General features: G+C 39.0%; 1 long non-coding RNA gene across 1 annotated transcript; it reads right to left on the bottom strand.

The window, feature by feature from the left end:
• Window positions 1-16,680: 16,680 nt before the first annotated feature.
• Window positions 16,681-17,975, bottom strand: LOC107765830 (uncharacterized). Its single transcript, XR_012698262.1, has 2 exons — window positions 17,586-17,975; window positions 16,681-16,860 (listed from the first exon to the last, which is right to left on the bottom strand). It is a non-coding gene; the product is annotated as an uncharacterized LOC107765830 (long non-coding RNA).
• Between the last annotated feature and the right edge of the window lie 768 nt (window positions 17,976-18,743).

Genomic DNA, 18,743 nt, shown 5'->3' with positions numbered 1-18,743 from the left:
GAAAAGCATAAAATCAGGGCTGGGCCCCACTACTCGGAGCTGTATCTCTAGGACGATCCCTGAATGGATGGCCTCTACCTCTAACAACCTGACCTCCACCTCTAGCTGTTTGACCCCTGCCCCTAGCTGGCCGAGCAGGCGATAGAGCAATCGGTACCGGTATGATGGCACAAGAATCCTGCTGAGGTCTGTTGCTCGATAACCTAGGGCAATACCTCCTGATGTGACCAATGTTCCCACACTCATAACACCTATCTTGTTTTTGTGGTTGCTGAAGCTGAAGCTGGCCCGAATGGGCCGGATAACCGCTGTAGTGACTCTGGAGCGGTGGTGCACTTATAGGAGCTGGATGTGCACTAAATGTCGGCTTCCCAGAGTAAGTCATAATATGACCATGACTCCATGAAGCATCGTGAGATGCCTAAAGTGCTGAATAAAATGGCCTGGGAGGATGACCCCTACCATAAGTACCCCTGCCTCCAGATGAGGCACCTAAAAAATTATCGGAATTATGAGCCCTCTTATCAGACTCCTACCCTCTCTCCTGTGCAAGAACCATCTCGATTCTCCTAGCAACATTAGCAGCCGCCTAAAAGGAAATCTCACTTCCGGTCTCCTTGGCCATCTGAAGCCTGATAAGGTGAGTGAGTCCATCAATAAACCTCCTAACTCTCTCCCCTTCAGTAAAAAGTAAAAGGAGAGCATGACGGGCTAGATCTACAAAATGGGTCTCGTACTGAGTAACAATCATACCGCCCTGCTGGAGATGCTCAAATTGCCTGCGGTAATCCTCTCTGAATATGATAGGGAGGAAATTCTCTAAAACTAGTCGCAAGAATTTCTCCCAGGTCAGTGCAGGCGACCCAGCTGGCCTGGTCAACATATAATCTCTCCACCACCTCTTGGCGGAACCCGTCATGTGAAATACTGCAAAATCGACCCCATTGGTTTTAACTATACCCATGTTCCATAACACCTCATGGCAGCGGTCAAGGTAATCCTATGAGTCCTCAGAAGGTGTACCACTGAAGTGAATTGGGAAGAGCTTAGTAAACTTGTCCAACCTCAGTAAAGCCTCAGAAGACATGGAAGGCCTATCACTAGCCTGTGCCGCAATAACTGGCTGAACTACCCCAACTTGCGGGGCTGCTGAAGCCTGATACTGGGGAGACATCTGCTCTGGAGCAGGAGTAGTGGGAGTTTTTGCTCCTCCCCCAGCCTGTAAGATGGCTGATGCCACTAGAAATGTACCATTCTGGGCCACACCCTCCATAAGACTCACCAAGTGGACTAGAGCATCCTGAAGTACTGGAGTAGCTATGAATCTGTGCGGAATCTAAATTAGTCTAACAGGTACCGTCTGAGCTTGAACCTTCGCTTCTAAATCCACATGAAGTTCTACAATATGTGTTGCTACTCGAGCTCTAGATTGAGCTCTGCCTCTGCCTCTACCTCGGCCTCTGGTGCGACCTCGGCCTCGATCTCTACCCCTAGTCGTAGTTGTCACTGGGGGCTCTGGCTCCTATATGGCTGTATATGAAGTACGTGTTCTCACCATCTATGAGAGGGTAAGAATACAAGAGTTCCATCATCAATGATAGAATAAAATCGCACAACAGAGTGAAATAGAAGTGAAATTGTTCCTAAACTCCATAGCCTCTGGAAGATAAGTACAGACGTCTCCGTACCAATCCTTCAGAGTCTACTAAGCTTGCTTGTGACTCGTGAGACCTATGTAACCTATTGCTCTGATACCAACTTGTCACGACCCGAAATTCCCACCTTCGGGACCGTGATGACGCCTAACATTTCACTTGCTAGGCAAGCCAACGTTAGAATAATATTAGCCATTTTAAACAATTTTAAGTTAATTAACAGCAAAGGAACAAATGTGGAAACAAAGTTTGAAATAAAGTGAATAATCCATAATAATAGCGATGTCTAATTACCATCCCAGAACTGGAGTTACAAGTGCACGAGCTTCTAGAATAATACAAACAAAGGTCTGAATGAAATAAATCTATTTGAAAGAAAGCACACAGCTAAAATAAAGTAGAAGGGGACTTCAGAACTACGAACGCCATGCAGTTATACCTCAAGTATCATGTGAATAGTTGAATTCGAGAAAGTATACTATACGCCGTTAGGACTAACTCCGGTATCTGCACAAGATGTACAGAGTGTAGTATGAGCACAACCGACCTGTAATGACCTGACTGGTCGTTTTGAGCATTTTCACTTTGCTCGATAGTTTACGGGCATGAGTAGCTCTGTATGATATATTATGACTTGTGAGAATCATCGGTTTTGGCTTTCAGGTTATTCGGAATCGAATTGGAAGAATGGATTTCATTGTTGAAGCTATAAATTGGGAGAGTTGACCAAGTTTGACTTTTTGTGAATTTGAACCCGGAACAGAGTTTTGATTGTTCCATTAGCTCCGTTGGGTAATTTGACTTAGGAGCACGTCCGGATTATGATTTGGAGGTCCGTAGTGGAATTTGGCTTGAAATGGCAGAATTTGAAATTTTGGAAAGTTTGACCGAGAGTGGACTTTTTGATATCGGGGTCGGATTATGATTCTAGAAGTTGGAGAAGGTTCGTAATGTTGAATGTGACTTGTGTGCAAAATTTGAGGTCAATCGGACATGATTTGTTAGATTTTGGCATCGGTTGTGGAAGTTGAAGTTTTAAAGTTCATTGAATTCGAATTGAGGTGATATTCATCGTTCCGATATTGTTATGCGTGATTTGAGGCTTCGAGTATATCCGTGTTATGTTATTGGACTTGTTGGTATATTCGGGCGGGGTCCCGAGGGGCTCGGGCGTGTTTCATATCGATTTCAGATAAGTTTCTTCAATGTTGCTATTGCTGGTTCTGGTATGGCCGAACATATAGCTGGTTTGCGCAGGTGCAAGGGTCGCAGAAGCGGTGAAGGGGTCGCATGAACGGAAATATTGTTGGTAGCAGGGTTTCGCAGAAGCGAAGATTGCTTCGCATCTACGAAGGCGCAGATGCTATGAGTGGAGCGCAGAAGCGGTTGGAAGCGCAGAAGCGACAAGTGGGCGCGCACCTGCGAGTGCGCAGATGCGGGTATTTTACCGCAGGTGCGAAGGTAGACCTCCAGTTCTTCTCCGTAGAAGCGTGTTTTTGGTCGCAAATGCGACGCCGCAAAAGCGGCTAATGTGACGCATGTACGAAAGTGCTCGGCAGAATGTTAAATACAAGGGTTCGCAATTTTGGCTTAATTTTAACATTTCCAAGCTCGAGTTGAGGCGATTCTTGGAGCAATTTTCATCTTGTGGACTGGTGTAAGTGTTCTCTACTCATTTTTGATCTTATATCACGAATCTACCTTCGTTTTTGGTAATTGGATTGTTAATTTTATAGAGGGAATTGGGAGTTTTGGCCTAAAGTTTCATAATATGAATATTTGGGTTTTGAATATCGAATTGGAGTCGGATTTGAGTGAAACTAGTATGGTTGGACTCGTAATTGAATGGGTTGTTGAATTTTGTAAATTTTGTCGGGTTCCGAGGTGCGGGCCTGGGTTTGGCATTTGGTTGATTTTGGGCTTTTGATTCAAGATTTGATCTTTTTCAATCGAGATTGGTTCCTTTAGCATTATTTGATGCATTTGAATTGTTTTTGGTTAGTTTCGAGCCGTTCGGAGGTCGAAACGCGCGGGATGGAATCTTTGGAGCATCGCTTGGATTTCTCGGCATTAGTATTGACTTGTTCGAGGTAAGTAACTCTTCTAATTTTAGTGTTGAGGGTACAAAACCTTTAAATATGTGTTATGTGATTTGTGTTGAGGTGACACATATGCTAGGTGACGGGTGTGTGGGCGTACACCATGTGAATTGGGACTCTGTTGTTTCCATGGCACTGAATAGTGGCCCTATTTTGTTGATATCAATGTTTTCACCATGTGATAAAGTAATTGTGCTGTCAATCATTCTAGATATCATGTTTAGGCTTTATGCCGATATTGTTTGGACCCATAGTGGTCGTTTCTTACTTTCATCTCACTGATTTCATTGATATTTTGTACTCAATCATATTCATGCATTCATATCATATCTCAGTCTTAGTTATTTATTGATACATCATATAATTGTTGTCGGGCTAATTTCATGACATTGTGAGCCCGTGAGTGGGACTAGAGAGATTGATGACTGAGTGAGGCCGGGGGCCTGTTTGTGAGGATGTTGACACTATAGCACGTGAGTTATCCGTACGGATTATAGAGTTTGGGCTGTAGGAGCCCCTCCGGAGTCTGCACCCCGCTAGTGAGCGCGGTTGATATTATTGAGGGATGGATCTTCCCTGGGCATGGATCTTGTCCGAAGCATTTTATACGTGGAGATGGATCTTCTTCACTGGCCAGTTTAGTCTTCCTCAGTACTGAGTGACTGATGGTCAGTGATATATATTTTTCGGGATGGATATTTCTTGGGCCGTATGGGCCATATACAATACCGAATGGTTGAGCATGATAAGTGGAAAGTGTGAGACAATGAGATTAAGTTCTCTAAGAGTGTGAGTACATGATTCATCTCTGAGATACATGGCATTGGCATGCACACATGACATATAGGCATAGAGATGCATTTTTCCTCATGTTGTACGGTATCACGCCATTCATGACTTTTTACACAGATTGATATATGGACATAGAGAGGTATCTCACACTTGCTACCTGAAAAGAAAATGAAACATCTTATTTATTGTGGAAAGGATATTTGGAAAAATTACAGTTTTCAAACTTACTCGTATTTTTGGCATTTTCGGCAAAAGATTGGGTTTTCACTAAGATACTTGCAAAACATGACTATTTTCTAGAACAGTGAACGAGCTGAGCATTTTACTTCTGAGATACATATTTTATTACTTGTATTATGCTGTTATGAACTGTCGTGGGATATTGGTATTGGACCCGACCTTGTGTTAGCTCGTCACTACTTTCAACATAAGGTTAGGTTTATTACTTATTGAGTACATAGGGTCGGTTCTACTCATACTACACTTCTGCACCTTGCGTGCAGATGTTGGCTGCTAATGTTGCTGTGATCAATGGGAGCTGGATTGAAGATGTACCTGCGTCTCGGTTGTAGCTGCTTCTTGTTTGTGGTAACTTTAGATCTGTAAAACTCTGTTTATGTACTTTTCAAACAGACGATATATTTATTTCATTTCAGCTTTGTAAATTCTATTCTTAGAAGCTCATGATTTGTACTACCTGTTCTTGGGGAAAATGTATTAGTTCATATATTTTCTTTTAATTAATTGCCTTATTAAATTTCATTGGAATTGGATAGTTGATGCTTGGCTTACCTAGAGGGTTGGGTTAGGTGCCATCACGACCAGGTAGATTTTGGGTCGTGACAAGGTGATATTAGAGCTCTAGGTTCATAGGTTCTACAAGTCATGAGCAAGTGTCTTGTAGAGTCTTGCGGATCGGTATGATGACATCCATACCTATCTTCGAGAGGCTACAAAACATTTAGGATATACTTCCCATCTTTTATTCCTTGTCGTGCAGCATTGATTCAGCTTGAAGCGTAATTCTTTGAATTCCTTCCAGACATTCGTATGTGTATGTGACCACTCGGTATTGGCTATGCGCTGATGGCTTGTGATTCCATGGTTGAGGTACGAGATATGATTTTGGCGTGCTGATGATGGGCCAGTCTGGAGGACTTGAGGTCAGGTTTTGACGGTGGCTTAAGCACAGAGATTTCAGTTGTGTGAGCACGTGTTTTTGGGACTTATATGTCCGGTGGTGTCCCTATTAGAGGAATTTGTGATTGGATGACTATGATATGAGTATGATGAGACTGCGAAATGTGTTCAGATTATTCGAATGTGATGAGAAGAGTTTACGTGAGATGTAGCAAGGACTATAGGGTGTTTGATTTCTGTCTTGATTTGGCATATGGTCTCGAGTTATGGGTGTGTTGAGAGATCTCTCATATTGTTTAGTTGTGGAGTGAAGTAGATTCTCATGTCCTGTAGATGAGTTCAGAATCAAGAAGAGTAAGTGATTGCGTAGTAGTCGTGACTGTGGAAGGGTATAGAGAGATGTCAGTTTGAGGCAGAGCAGCTAGGTTATAACCTGCGAGGTAATCTACGGATGCGCGATTTTTTTATAATGTTGTGTGGAGGCTATCTTTTCTACCAGTTGGGTATGTTTGTGCGATTTGAGTTTGGATCGGTTGTAACAGTTGACCTGACTATCACGAGGATGAATGCGAGATTTGCAGATTATTTGAGGTATTATATGCTTTGTGTTACATGAGCTTACGAAGGATTTAGTTGAATTTCAGTGCGGGATTCTGGCAGTAATAGAGTATAGGTATCATGATATTATCTGAGTGTTTTGTTTTGTGGCTTTGAGCCAAGTGGGGGAGTCTTTTATTGACGAGTTGATTGCATGGTTATGTGTTGTATTGGTTTCGGTTCGGGGTATAATGGTGAATCAGTTATGACTTGTAGGGGTCGAGATCGAGGATGACTCGGGTAAAGGAATTTCTAGATACCGGTTGTATTACACTCTATGGGTATATTAGAATCATAAAATAATTGAGTGGTTATTCGCGAAGGATATAGTGTACATGGAGTAGGAATTTGCTCGGTTGCTTAGCTTTACTCCCTTGGGTGTTGGTGTGCTAATGGGGCACAGGACGTTCGGTCCGTTTGGTCGGTTTAATTGAGATTTGAGTAGGGTGGATGACTCTCAAGAATGATTCTAATGGATTCAAGATTTATATGTAGCGATTTGGAATTTTTGAGATTTGTATATGGCTAGAAACTGAGAGTTACATTGGATGGTGTCGAGACTTGTGGCATTTTATATCATTGTGGATTATGAATTTCTATATCAAGAGGGTGAAGGAAATAATTTTAGGTTCACATAAGGTCTCTTTAGAGTGGGTGTCATGGTTGTGGTGCTTTGGGGTGCTTAAGAGAGGAGTCAATGACTTATGGGCCTTAAGGCATTGTGGTTTTATACTAGGGTCTCTTGTGTGGTGAATTTTGGTTAAGGATCGTGGTGTTCTAGCAAGGAGAAGTATGAATTTGAAGGAAATTTGGAAGGGACTTGGAGAAATAGGACATCGTGGTAGTAGGTCGGATCAGCACAGTAATAGATGTAATCGGTTCTTTAGGTACCTATGATGTGGCTAGTCTCCATAGGTGTTTCGTGGTAATGCTCTTGGGTTTGGACGACCTGCGTGGCTGGGTTGAGTTAGAGAGATTCAGTTCTGATAGCTTGGTTAGGTGCAAATGGGTTTCAAAGAGTTCTCGATGGTTTTTACCACGGTTCGAGGAGTATATTTCCTACCAGCATGAGGAATATGTTGCGTATTGGGATTTTCTCCGGGATGAGATCAATGGAAGGTTTCTGACTGATCGGGCATGTATTCTTCTTGTGACTCAGAGTTGATTATGAGATTTTTGTACTCTTCACATGATGGCATGGTAGATACGGTGTGTTGTGTGGGATTGAGATTTGCATGTGCAAGGTCACAGTTCAGTTTTGAAGGGAAGGACATAAATTCGTAGGCAGCATGGACGGTTTCAGATGACTAGGTAAATGATATTACTAATCGGTATAGCCTGATGAGAGTATACATTTCAGAAGGGGCAATGTATTTTAATTTATGTGTACTTCATTGGTATTGCTGCACTCTCCTAGTTGATCGACTGTTGATATTCATATTTTGCTATGTGGCACGAAAGAATTTTAGAAGTATTTCTCGTGGGATGATCATGTATGAGAGATGTGTTAAACATTTTGGCGGTGGAGATGAAATCAGATATGGTGATTCATGTGTTTTATGGATTTGGAGGCTGGGAGTTTTGAGGAGCAGATTGTTTTATGGTTGTGGACTGTAAGGTTGTGGCTGAAGCTAGACAGATGATAGTACGTGTTATGATTCAGTCATTGTAGATTTTCGGAGGGTTATTTATCTATTTGTGGGTGACCAGAGTCGATTTGGGGGTCCATTGGTAGGCCCAATTAGGATGTGTATTCTACACCAAGCCGGATTGGTTGCCTCCATACTGCTATTGTTGAGGGATGTGCCATTCGGTTATTGTTGAGCTTATTCGTGTTCTGAGATGATCTGTGAGTTACTCTTCTATGTTGTGAGGAGTTGTGATTCATTGGTTATATGCACTTATGGTGTGGTTCTATTGGGGCCTTATAACGGAATTTGAGTGAGAAGAGTATTGGGTATTGCTTGGTTGATAGAGTATTGGTTATGTTCTTTCGGGTTTTGTGTGACATTGTGTCATTTGCTTCTCCATGGTTATGGTAATGCACTTAGAGTAATTGATATCGAATTGTGCATGGTTATTGATTTTTAGCAAGGTGGCTTGAGGTATTTCATATGGACCAGCATTTGGATAAGGTAGCGCATTGCAGCAGAATTATGTTAAGATCTGATCTTTTGTGTTAGATTTGTGTGTTTTGGTTCTACGGTGTGTGATAGGTTCTTAGCATTGCGTTGTGGTGGTACTTGTGGAGCTTGCGAGACAGTTCTCCCGTCCGAATCAGTTTTCCATGATTTGAGTATATTTGGAAGGTTGCTTATTGGTACACAGATTGCACGGGTTATGGTGTCAGATTGTATTGATGTGACATGTCACTAGAGTGGTCGTGTTGGATGAGATGAGATCATTGAACCTAGGATGGATACTATCAGAATTGATTACAACATGTTCGAAAGGATAATATCGAAAGTCGGCTTAGAATTTGCTATAGTTCATGTCGAATGAGAGGGAATTCCATAACTAGTTGATCTGATGAATGGTTATGAGTTTTGCGTGTTTCTTTCATCATCGGCAGTGTATGAAGGTTTTAGAACAAGGTTTTGTTTGATATGAGGTTTATTACCGGCATTGGGTTGATTTGAGCAGCTACTGTGATTAGAAATCATTGCTTCGAGCTATGTGGTATTTGAATTTGAGTATTTGAGTTATGGTTACGACTTTTGGTATAGCTTGTTCAGACTTATACAGTATGTAGATGCGAAATTCTAATCTTATAAGAAATTTTGGATGTTGGAAATTTGATTCGAAGGCTTGTAGGCTAGGTTGAATTGAGAAATTTTAGTTATGTTGTCTTATTGGACCTGTATGGGATAGGGTGATGTGGGATCACCCCCGGGTATGTGCATGACAAGGTTATACGGCGGTTTGATAGCTTTGAGAATAACTCTGGACACGTTCGAGGACGAACGCATGTTTAAGTGGGGGAGGATATAATGACTCGACCGGTCGTTTTGAACAATTACACTTCGCTCGGTAGTTTACGGGAATGAGTAGCTCTGTATGATGTATTATGACTTGTGAGAATCGTCGGTTTTGGCTTTCAGGTTATTCGGAATCGAATTGGAAGAATGGATTTCATTGTTGAAGCTTTAAATTGGGAGAGTTGACCAAGTTTGACTTTTTGTGAATTTGAACCCGGAACGGAGTTTTGATTGTTCCACTAGCTCTGTTGGGTGATTTGACTTAGGAGCGCGTCCGGATTGTGATTTGGAGGTCCGTAGTGGAATTGGCTTGAAATGGCGCAAGTTGAAATTTTGAAAAGTTTGATCGGAAGTGAACTTTTTTGATATCGAGGTTGGATTACGATTCTAGAAGTTCAAGCAGGTCCGTAATGTCGAATGTGACTTGTGTGCAAAATTTGATGTCAATCGGACGTGATTTGATAGGTTCTGTCATCGCTTGTGGAAGTTGAAGTTTCAAAGTTCATTGAATTCGAATTGAGGTGTGATTCGTCGTTCCGTCGTTGTTATGCGTGATTTGAGGCCTCGAGTAGGTCTGTGTTATGTTATTGTACTTGTTGGTACATTCGGGCAGGGTCCCGAGGGGCTCGGGCATGTTTCAGATCGATTTTGGATCATTTTCTTCAATGTTTCTATTGCTGGTTCTGGTGTGACCGCATATGCGGCTGGTTTGCGCAGGTGCGAGGGTCGCAGAAGCGGCGAAGGGGTCGCAGGAGCGGAAATATTTCTAGGAGCAGGGTTCCGTAGAAGCGGAGATCGCTTCACATCTGCGAAGGCGCAAATGTGAGAGCGCACCTGTGACTGCGCAGATGCGGGTATTTTACCGCAGGTGCGAAGGCAGACATCCAGTGCTTCTCCATAGAAGCGTGTTTTTGGTCGCAAATGCGACGCCGCAGAAACGGCTAATGTGCCGCAGGTGCGAAAGTGCTGGGCAGAATGTTAAATACAAGGGTTCGCGCTTTTGGCTTCATTTTAACATTTCCAAGCTCGGATTGAGGCGATTCTTGGAGAAATTTTCATCTTGTGGACTAGGGTTAGTGTTCTCTACTCATTTTTGATCTTATATCACGAATCTACCTTCGTTTTTGGTAATTGGATTGTGAATTTTATAGAGGAAATTGGGGTTTTGGCGTAAAGTTTCATAATATGAATTTTTGAGTTTTGAATATCAAATTGGAGTCAGATTTGAGTGAAACTAGTATGCTTGGACTCGTAATTGAATGTGTTGTTGGATTTTGTAAATCTTATCGGGTTTCTAGGTGCAGACCCGGGTTGGGATTTTGGCCGATTTTGGGCTTTTGATTCAAGATTTGACCTTTTTGATCGGGATTGGTTCCTTTAGCATTGTTTGATGCATTTGAGTTGTTTTTGGTTAGTTTCGAGCCGTTCGGAGGTCGGAACGCACGTGATGGAATCTTTAGAGCATCGCTTGGCTTGCTCGGCATTAGTTTTGACTTGTTCGAGGTAAGTAACTCTTCTAATCTTAGTGCTGAGGGTATGGAACCCCAAAATACGTGTTATGTGATTTGTGTTGAGGTGACACACATGCTAGGTGACGGGCGTGTGGGCGTGCACCATGTGAATTGGGACTCTGCTGTTTCCATGGCACTGAATAGTGGCCCTATTTTGTTGATATCCGTGTTTTCACCATGTGATAAAGTAATTGAGCTGTCAATCATGCTAGATATCATGTTTAGGTTTTATGTCGATATTGTTTGGACCCATAGTGGCCGTTTCTTACTATCATCTCACTGATTTCATTGATTTTCGTACTCAATCATATTCATGCATTCATATCATATCTCAATCTCAGTTGTTTATTGATACATCATATCATTGTTGTCGGGCTAGTTTCATGACATTGTGAGCCCGTGAGTGGGACTAGAGAGATTGATGCCTAAGTGAGGCCGGAGGCCTGTTTGTGAGGATGTTGATACTATAGCACGTGAGTTGTCCGTGCGATTCCAGATGTTGATATTATAGAACATGAGTTGTCCGTTCGGCATGTGAGTTGTCCGTGCGATTTTAGATATTGATATTATGGCACGTGAGTTGTCCGTGCAGCACGTGAGTTATCTGTGCGGATTATAGCGCTTGGGCTGTAGGAGCCCTTCCAGAGTCTGCACACCCTCAATGAGCGCGGTTGATATTATTAAAGGATGGATCTTCCCTGGACATGGATCTTGTCCGAAGCATTTTATACCTGGAGATGGATCTTCTCCACGGGCCGAATTGGCCTTCCTCGGTACTGAGCGACTGATAGTCAGTGATGTATATATTCCGGGATAGATCTTCCCTGGGCCGTATGGGCCATATACAGTACCGAGTGGTTGAGCATGATGAGCGAAAAGTGTGAGACAGTGAGATTGAGTACTCTGAGAGTGTGAGTACATGATTCATCTTTGAGATACGTGGCATTGGCATACACACATGACATACATGCATATAGATGCATTTTTCCTCATGCTGTATGGTATCACGTCATTCATGACTTTTTACACACATTGATATGTGTGCATAGAGAGGTATTTCACACTTGTTATCTGGAAAAAAAATGAAACATCTTATTTATTGTGGAAAGGATATTTGAAAAAATTACAGTTTTCAAACATACTCGTATTTTTGGCATTTTCAGTAAAAGATTGGGTTTTCACTAAGATACTTGAAAAGCATGACTATTTTCTGGAACTGTGAACGAGCTGAGCATTTTACTTCTGAGATACATCTTTTATTACTTGTATTATGCTGTTATGAACTATTGTGGGATATTGGTATTGGACCTGACCTTGTGCTAGCTCGTCACTATTTTCAACCTAAGGTTAGGTTTGTTACTTATTGAGTACATGGGGTCGGTTGTACTCATACTATACTTCTGCACCTTGCGTGCAGATGTTGGCTGCTGATGTTGTTGTGATCGATGGGAACTGGATTGAAGATGTACGTGCACCTTGGTTTTAGCTGCCTCTTGTTCATGGTAGCTTTAGATCTGTAAAACTCTGTTTATGTACTTTTCAAACAGACGATGTATTTATTTCATTTCAACTTTGTAAATTCTATTCTTAGAAGCTCATGATTTGTACTACCAGTTCTTGGGAGAAATGTATTAGTTCATATATTTTCTTTTAATTAATTGCCTTATTAAATTTTATTGGAATTGGATAGTTGATGCTTGGCTTACCTAACGGGTTGGATTAGGTGCCATCACGACCAGGTGGATTTCGGGTCGTGACACGACCCCATGTACTCAGTAAGTGCCGAGCCTAACCTCGACGAAGTAGTGACGAGGCTAAGGCAAGTCACTTACATTAACCTGTCCAGAATAATAGTAATAATAACAGGAATAGAAGTAAGGCTGTTAAATCATATCAATAATGGAAGTCAATTTAGCAGTCATAATCCCTCAATTAATTTCCGTTTCGGCGTGCAACCCGCTCCAACCATATAAACTTAACATAAATTTCGTTGCGACGTGCAACCCGCTCCAAAAATATAATTTAAAAATTCTTAAATGTAAATTAAATATTTCGATAAATATCACATTAAATAAAAAAATATTCGGTAACAAGACATACAATGATTATAATTTATTTAGAAATAAGCGATGACAAGTAGCAATTAATTGAAGAAATTAAGGAGGAAATAGACAATTTAATAATTAGTATGCTAACTGTCAAGTAGCAATTAAGTCACATAAATCAAATAAGCATATAACAAGTATAGCATGGATTCAAGGCATAATATTGAGCACAAAATATGAGAGAAATAATTAATTCATGATTTAAAATAATTTATGATTTTTAAATAATTAAGCAAACAATTAATTTGACTACGTATAGACTCTCGTCACCTCGCCTATACGTCGTTCACATGAATTTCACATAACAAATAATTCAAGGGTTCTATTCCCTCAAGTCAAGTTTAACCACGACACTTACCTCGCTTCGCACCAAATTCAAGATTCCAATAAACCTTTGCCTCGCGAATTGTGTCCGAAAGATTCAAATCTAATCACAAACAATTCAATATACTCAATACGAATCGTAGGAATCAATTCCATATGAATTTACTAATTTTTCGGATTAAAATCTGAAATTTATTTTAAAAATTGGCAGTGGGACCCACATCTCGAATGCCAGAAAAATTTACGAAATCCGAACACCCTTTCCGATACGAGTTCAACCATATAAAAATTATCAAATTCCGACATCGGATTGACCTTTAAATCTTTATTTTATATTTTTGGAAGATTTTATAAAAATATGATTTTTCTTCCATAAATTCACAGATTCATGATGTAAATGAGTTTGAAATCATGAAATATAATCAATATAGGATAAGGAACACTTACCCCAATATTTTTTCCGTGAAAATCGCCCAAACACCGCCTAAACCGATCTCCCCAAACTCAAAAATAAATAAAAATGGCAAAACTCCCTGTTTTATGGGGGTTTTATGTCTGTGGAGCCACAGGTGGCGTGGGGCGCTGCCTGTGGCGCCGTTTCCAGTACCTCTAGCAGTCCCAGCGCCAGGGATAGCGCCCCACGCTACCCTAGACGCTGACAGGAAATATTTTCCGATACGGAAATGAGCATAACTCTCTCATACGATGTCCGAATTCGACGATTCTTGTTGCTATGGCTCCGAAATTTTAATACGGATCTAATGCTTATATCAAAACTGAATTCGGAGTTCATTTTCTTAATGTGATACCACTTATTCTTGAAGAAACGATGCCGAAACATTATAGAATATCCAAATTATATTCTGTCAGCCATCCGAAATCTACTCGAGGCCTTCGGGATCTCGACCAAATATTCCAACAAGTCCCGTAGCATAAGCCGGACCTACATTGGATCTCAAATCACGTCAAATAACGTCGGAATTATAATTCACTCCTCGATTCAAACTTATGAGTTTCAAACTTTTCACATTACTAAACTCGCGCCGAAACGTATTAAATAAATCCGGAATAATGTCAAATTTGGCGCACAAGTCATAAATGACATAACGGAGCTATTCCAACTCTCAGAATCTCAACCCGAGTTCGATATCTATTAAGTCAAATTCACGGTCAAACTTTGGAAATCTTTAGCCTTTAGATTTCTAGTTTCCGTTAAATGGCAATAATTCGAGGTAGGGACCTCCGAATTCGATTTCGGACATACGCCCAAGTCCCAAATCACGATACGGACCTACCGGAACTGTCAAAATATTGTTTCAGGTCTGTTTGCTCAAAATATTGACCAAAGTCAACTCAATTAAATTTTAAAGCTCTATTTTATATTTTAATCCATTTTTCACATAAAAACTTTCTGAAAAATTTTACGGACTGCGCACGCAAGTCGAGGGATGCTAAATAGTACTTTTCGAGGTCTTAGGACACAGAAATAAATGTTTAAATTAAAGATGATATTTTGGGTCATCACAACATGAGAGTTCTTGACTGGCCAACACTCTGCCCTATATAGCATAGTCGGTCTGACTACCGCTTTATAGAACTTACCTTTAAGTTTTGGTGGTACATTTTTATCACACAGAACATCGGAAGCAAGCCTCCATTTCATCCATTCCGCCACAACACGTTGTGTGACATCCTCGTCAATCTCCCCATTCCCTTGTATAACAGACCCAAGGTACTTGAAACTTTCTTTCCTAAGAATGATTTGTGAATCAAACCACACATCTAATTATAATACTGCATAATTATTAAACCGTATACTTACTATCCTAATAACTACATCAATTCCAATTACCTGATGACTTTCCAAACAAGCCCTTAGATTAGGCTGCAATAACAGTTGCTATGAAGAAGTATTTGGACCCTGGAAAACTACCTTTATCATTTTCAGTAAATTAGAGAGGAGGAACACTTTCTTTTCCCACCATTGAAATCTCATACTTACAGAACTTCAAAAGGATATATAAAATATAATTAGGTATAGAAACATAAACCTAAAGTTTCTATGTCTCATATCCCTAATTTCATCATCAGATTTTGATAATTGTCAATTGAATAGATTTAAAGCATGGGTCAGCTAATATATTTCGTTGTCAAAGAGAACTATGTCAGCTTCCCTACAATTTTATAAATTACGAAGTTGCTCCACGGGTTAAGGTTTAAAAAAGAACCGATAAATCATACCCAACTCATAATTCGAGTCAAATCCGAAAAAGCCCTCCCCCTTCCCCGCGCCCGATGTGGTTTAATATTGGAAAAAACCCCCGATCATAATTGATTTGGTTTGATTTTAACTAAAAAAAGTCAAATCGAAGCCAAACCAACCCGATAGTACATTAATACAATTTATAAATTTTTTTTATACATATAAATATTTGTTGTAATGTAATTTATAAATATTTTTTAAACTTTTTCACAATTTTATCTTTTAACGTATTATTTTAAGTTTGGACATTAATTAGCATTCTTGAATGATAAATAAATTTTATAGCCCATAAATGTAGTAACTCAAATAAAGTTCAAATCAATACTAATGATAACAAAAGAAATTCAATTCAACACTAGGAATGATGATAATGTTAGATATCTATTTTTTGGTTTTGCATTGGTTTATAATGAAAATGCATAACTTAATTTATCTTTTTCTTTAGTGCTTAGTTATATAATTAATCATGTACTTATTAGATATACTTATTTTAACATGACTTATATAGTATTTTTAGATTATGTTAATTTGTATTATGGATTATTAATTAATAATATTTGCTTTATTTAATTTTATTATCTTTGTTATTGAATATTTTAGTATAATGCTATGATTTAACTCATATTATTGTGTTATTTTCTTGGAAAATACATTACATAGTTGTATCTTACTAGGACTAAAGAAATATTTGGAGCACAAATTATATATTCTGTGCTATGAAAACTTTACTGGAAATAAATTCGAAACCCGAAAAAACCGAAAAATCTGAGAAAACTCAAGATTGAAAAATCCGACTTTGTTAGTTTAGTTTGGTTTATAGATTAAAAAATCCGACATCATTAGCTTGATTTGGTAATTGAAAAATCTGAACCAACCGACTTATGTACACTCATGAGAGGGGCGGACCTAGAGCATTGAATACGGGTTCCCGGGAACCCAGTAACTCTTCGGTAGACCTTATATTTATATTAAGAAATTCATTAAATATTTGTAAATATCTAACTGTGAACCTAACTGTGAACCTAGTTATTATTACATATTAATTTGAAATTACGGTAGGAACCCATAAGCCTCAAATCCTGAATCAGCCTCCGGTGAGACATGCAATGAAGCTAATTGCAATTGAAAAATTAGAAATTGTACCATAGGAAGAACCACAAGCTACAGAATGGAGGAAGCAATGTAACTTGAGATCATTTTTGTAACTCTGTACAAATGAAATAAAAAGAAATATTTTCTGTTTTTGCTAAATTTCCAAGTAGGAGAACAAAAAGTGAAGAAATAAAAGTAGAAAAGAAAAAAAGAGCAATTATTTACAATGAACAAAAACAAGAGAACGCAAGACTAAAATAGTGTCCCTGAAAAGGCAGGCATGGAAATCGCATATGCCATTTTCCTGTTACAAAAATACAAGAGGTTAGCTCTACAAAAGAAGAAAATGAAAAACATACTAACAACATTTTAATGTGAATTTAAAAATAGTTAATTATCAGATTACTAAATTCCCATTATACTTATTTTATTCTTTCGTTATTATCAATAAGATTAGCTAATTCAATTAGCTTAAATTGGTAGATGAAAAAAGAATGCCACATAAACAATGCAATTAACAATAATAACCGCTTTATCTTATGCGATCGAAAGTTGATAAATACTTCGACCACAGATTCGTCTTCTGATACGATTTATAAAAACATTTTATGATGCAAATCACATTTTTGTTTTCCAAGTTTCTCCAATCACCAATTATATCCAGCAAAAACAAAAATAAAAAAGTTCTTTATAAAAGAATATATTCAATTTGTGAATCTAACTTTCTTTATCAATCTGTTGCAAAAAGAATATTTATTTCTATAATTTTTCATTTCAACATTCTCATCCTCATCAATAATATTCACTTATATAAATGATACGACATTGAAAGAATTTTGATATACTATGAGATTTAAAGTAATTTTTTCCGTATAAAATTCTGTGCCGAATCACATTAAAACACACGTAATAAAATGGTAATTAAATGGAGGAATAGGGAAGATGAAAGGAGACTTACAAAAAAACTAGAGAAAAAGAAAAAGAAAAAGAAAAAGAAAAAGAAAAAAAGAAGATGGAGCAAGTTGATACCAGTAATTCATGCCGTGCTTCTTCGGTGCTCGACCTTTTGCCGCAGATTTGACGCCTACTTTAATGCCGGGAATTCTAACATTCTTTTGATTGTAACTATAACGATCAACGTCGGTAATCGTTTTGTCTTCGGAGATGACGTGGAGCACCGGTTTCCAATTCCCTCTGTTCTTCACTTTTCTCCTCCGAGAAGGTGCACTTTGTGTCGCAACAGAGCGATTTAGCTCCGGTTCTTTCTCTTTCTCCTCCGGCTGTATCCCTTCCACCGCCTCTGTAACGGTGGCGCCGCCACAACACGTCCTCAGTTCCGATAGAAACTTCATATATATCACAGGATGTGTGAAGTATATATATACAGTTGTGTATTCTGAAAAAAATGACGCGCAACTGTACAAGGTATATATATACAGGGAGAGAAAGTGACGGGGGCTGATAATGTAAACGGGATAAGGAACTAATGAGTGATGACGTGGATTTTGGATTTGGATAATTGCTGATCCCATAAATATTTTGGTAAGGGATAATTAAGATTTCTGGTATTTTTGTTATTAGCAGATCTAATTCTATCTAATAATTGACTAAACATATTTAAAATATAATACTACTTCTTTGATTTTGCTCCATCAAAAATTTCCTATAAGGTAACGAGATAGTTACGGTACGGTTAAAGATAAATTATCTGATTCCGCAATCAGGTAAAAGTAATATGAGATAAAAGCTGACACATGATGACGTAATGGTGGCTTTTTATATTAAGAAAAAAATATTTTAGTATTTTCACTCCTTAAGTTAATTAAAACTTGGCTGCCTAAAAGATTTTGTTAAATTCATATGACTTGTTAGTAGAAGGACAAAAACACAACTTTTATTGATTTAACGTCAAATATACTTCGATAAATGTAAAAACTATCAAGAATAAAATAGAAATGTCTAATTAAGGACCACAATTTATGTTTTGGGAATGACTCTAGCCAAGTAGACCGTTCTACTTGCATTCTTATTTCACGGCGTTTCATTTAAGCATATAAACTAGAGGTGTTTAACGGGCCCGTACACAAAAAAAAAAAAATCAGCTCGTCCGTTTAACGTTCCGGACTGTTAGCGGGTTGTACTTTTTCGAGTTTTTTTTGGTCCGTCCGGGTTCGGGCTTAGCAGGTT

The sequence above is a fragment of the Nicotiana tabacum genome, chromosome 13 (genome assembly GCF_000715075.1).
Source record: "Nicotiana tabacum cultivar K326 chromosome 13, ASM71507v2, whole genome shotgun sequence".
Lineage (NCBI taxonomy): Eukaryota > Viridiplantae > Streptophyta > Magnoliopsida > Solanales > Solanaceae > Nicotiana > Nicotiana tabacum.
The sequence above is the reverse complement of the archived record's forward strand: the minus strand, read 5'-3'. Positions and strand labels throughout refer to the sequence as shown.